We start from the raw sequence: 4,194 nt of genomic DNA on the forward strand, positions 1-4,194 counted from the left end.
GTGGCAGCGAACAGGAGATCTCAGTTGGAGGCCGTGCCCTTCACCAGCCTGCAGCCTGCAGCCTGCAGCCTGCAGCAAAGAGGGACAATGTAGGCAAAGCCCCAGTGGGGTTGTGGCAAACCTTTTAGCGCTTTCAGTAGTGACAAGCAGCCCACCACAGCATGCACATAGGAGGTTCACCACTACTGACTGGGTAGGTGTTCTTCGGGCCACTGGCCAAGGTCCATCTTGCTCACTGGCACAGAACATAAGCTCCTGCTTGGCACTACAGCCCCAGGGAGCACAACACATGCTTTAATGCCTGGGAGCAGTGAACCCTTTGAGGGAGAAGATGGGCACAGTCCAAGGAATCTCCCACCGCCACCTCAGGGAGACTAGAACACTAGAGAAAGAGGAAGAAACTTGCTCTTTGTGGTTGTGCTTTCCATCCCCTTCCTTGTCTGAACATTACAGAGATGCTTCCTCACCCTGAGACTGGCAACACCTTTCCACAGCAGCAGGTGAATCCAGCGGTGAATCCTACTGGACCAGAGCCAGTAGGACAAAGCTTCACCTTAGAAAGAGGAGGCAGACATCTCAAGGCATGGATTTAGGTCCACAAGGCTCTTCCACTTATGTTTCAACTCCAACTTTACCCCTTGTTTCCTCATCATCAAGAGTTGTAACTGGATCCTCCACCTGATGACTTTGAGATATCTGATAGCTGTTTTCTAACCTTTTCTTACCTGAATAGTTACTCAGTTTAGTATCTCTGCATTTCAGTAAATGAAAATAATTATCTAGTTGTTATCTGGTGTCAAACAATTTTACATTTAAATTTATTTCCATAAATATTATACATTAGCTGTTCCCCTAGTATTTAGAATTTCTTTTAAAGATAGATTCCCAGAGCTGAAATTATCAGTGTAAAGAATCTGTCTGTATATTTATGTACCATACACATATAGCTAAAATGCATGTACACAGCTTTCCAAAATTGTTCTCTCACTTATATTTTCCAAGTAATGTCAGGCAATGCTATGTCATGTTTCCTAACTGGTCAGTTCTTGATAAAATTATATATTAAATTTTATCTTGATTTTGTTTAATTTGCTTGCACTGTATTACTTGCATGGTCTAGTATGTTTTCATTAGTTTGCAATATGAATTTTGAGATTGCAAGTTAATGTTATTTTCATTATCTCACTGTTCCTCTAATGTTGGATGTCAATAGTCTAGTGAACTACAAATTTAAAGTCATGCTCCGAATTAGAGTAAGACTGTGGAAGACGTTCTGATTTCTTATAACTCTCAAAACTCCAGGGAGCAACCACCATAACTCAAACATGATCCTTCCTTTAAGGACTCCAAGATACTTTCAGGAAGTGACCTCCATAGAAGAATAGTGTAGATTTTTAATACCTAATCCACTGAATGAAGTAGAAGTTATAGTTATTTTCTTCTTTATTTTTTATTTTAAAGATAAAAGAACCAAAACATATTAACAAACACACATACATTTAGAAAATAACACAAAAACAATACAAGAAACACAGAATTTCAGACAAGGTGATAGGAAATTAACAATGGTTGTTGTATTACATATTGATATCATCAAATTGGATGCTCAGATACACAAATAGAAATGTAAGATTGATCAAACACTTGAAAATAATTAATATAAGATTTTTGTTAAGCAACAAATGGGATTGTGAACTCTGACTGAGAAAATTCCACTTGATTAAACTCTCTACTTCTCTGCAATTTCTTGGTGAATCACCATGTACCCAATGGCTACCAATAATTTCTCTTATTTGTCATTCTGGTTCATTTTTTTCCTATCAGATCATCTACACAAAAGGGCTAATAACTCTTTGTTTTTAACTGTCACGCTCACTCATCTCAGTTGCTTTTCTCTGATTGTTTTTCTTCAACAAAGCATCCTCTTTAAACATTAGTGGGATATATTTTACATGTGGGGTATTAGTTTGGATGACTGGATAGTTTCCACTCTTAAAGTATATAAATGCATTATTCTTTTACAGATGAGTAACGGAATCAGCAAGTTCTATGGCCTGGTCCATTCTCCCTTTCTTCCTTCTTAACAAATTTCCAGCTGTATCCCTGTGCTGAGGGACCACACAAAAGTGTACCTGTGCCATGGCCTCCAGCAACTAGAATGGCAGTGAGGAGGAGGTAGAAATGATCAGGTAAAACTTCTGAGGAAACCTTTTGGCCTTCCTTTCTCTTATCCTGCAACCTAACAGAAATGATGATATCATGACCAGAGCTCCAGAACCACCACCCTGTGCCTTTGGAAAATGCAAACCAAATGCCTACATGCTGAGAATTACAGAGAAAAAACAGAATATAGTTCTTAGATATATCATCTCAGACACTGTACGTAGGGCATGTTTCCCTCAACCATGTCAAGCTACCTACCTTCAAGATTCCTTTAATATGAGCCCAACCACGTGTCACTTGTTTAGACCACTGTTGCTAGTAATAGACAAAAAGAAGCCTTACAAACAATTTTCAAACGGTAAAATAGTGATGTCACATAGAAATGTAAAAACTAGATCTTTTTATTATAATTTCCTCCAAAATTAATTGATTTATAATAGTACATTTGAATAAAGTTACCACAAAAACTATCAAAAAACATGAAACAGATGTTCTAAGCTTTATGGAATTTTTGAGTTCATCTTAGCATCTTTGGTAGTGTCTGAAAAGACAAACACTAAGCACTTGTGACCTGGGAATAGGAAGAATTACCCATTTTGCCAGACAATATGTATGCAAGCACTCAGTAACACTTAAAGGAACGTGTACATGTTAGCTCCTATCCAACAATGGATCACATGAAGCCAAAGTTGCATCGTAATAATGAAAATAGCTACATTAACGATAAACTAGGATATTTAATTCTGAGATTAAAAAGTGATTTCTTACAGTAGCACCATGTTTCAAGCAAATTTCTTTATGTTATTTTTCTACAACCCTGCTATTAATTGTGCAGAACTGTTTTTTTTTTTTTTCATCAGAGGCATATTTTGAAAAGATTAAGCAATTGATACTTACTGATTCGTTGTAAGAAAAATCTGTGTGAAAATACATCACATTTAGTCTCCCAGAGTGCATGCTGTACTGAGAGAACAGCAGGGAAGTTTTATAAAAAGTAACTTCACTCACATTTTCATATACATATGTAAAAGATTTGGTTTCACTAAAGTCAACCTGTACTCCAGCTGTTTGTGCATATTTTAGTGTGACTCTGCATTTTCTTTGGAGATTAAAATGGGCTCAAAAAGAAACCACTATTTCCAAAATAGGCAGTTTTGGCTGAGAAAGAGACAACCCTGCAAAGTTCTAGGACCTCATATCTGCAGGGGAGAAGGTGAAGGTAGGAAATAAAGGTATGTGCATGCATTTGTGGTTGACAGATTGTCTGAAGGACAGCAGTTTATATGTTAATTTTTTAAAAAGAAAAGCCAGCATTGTTTTGTTTTGTGAATTATCAAAGTCCTTCTGCTTAGTTTGATCCATTGCATATAGGAACACACACACAAACCCACACACACACACAACACTCAATCGCTGTGTATTGCTATTAGCTAGTTCACGGTACAGAACATCAGATTTTACACAGTTGGGAAATCTGGATGTCTGTCTTTTTTTTTTGAATGAGCCTAAAGACTTGCATTATGTTTTTAAAATTCCAATGTGTTTATAGACTTCTCTCTGTGATTTTTAAATTAATGATAGCAACCCATTTCAATTTCTGCCCTGTGGAAGGCTTTTGTGGGACAGAAAGTGAATGAAGCCTACTTCTAGACTATGACAGTTCCCTAAAAGGAGGCACACTCCTCCAGCCACCAGCTTGGCATAAGCAAAGCTCTAAAGATATGCTCACTCAGAATAAAGAGAAACAACCAGGCAGGCACATTGAGTTGTTGCCCAGATTCCTGTTGCCTCTTATCCTGCCATCAGACTACATCAACCTGTTCATTTCTAAAAGTGTACAGCCCTTACAGAGTACAGAAATAGGACCTGGACAAACAAAACTAGGGGACATGTTATTCTAAAAGCAAGACAAGAGTTGATAGAAGTTTTTTAAACAACATCTCCTTTATGCCTTTAAACGACTTCACCAAACAAAAGTACACATTTTTGTTTTGTGACCTCTGTGACTTTTGTTTTTCATATGAGTGTTTA

Source organism: Chinchilla lanigera, unplaced genomic scaffold (assembly GCF_000276665.1).
Source record: "Chinchilla lanigera isolate Chin_1 unplaced genomic scaffold, ChiLan1.0 scaffold00002, whole genome shotgun sequence".
Lineage (NCBI taxonomy): Eukaryota > Metazoa > Chordata > Mammalia > Rodentia > Chinchillidae > Chinchilla > Chinchilla lanigera.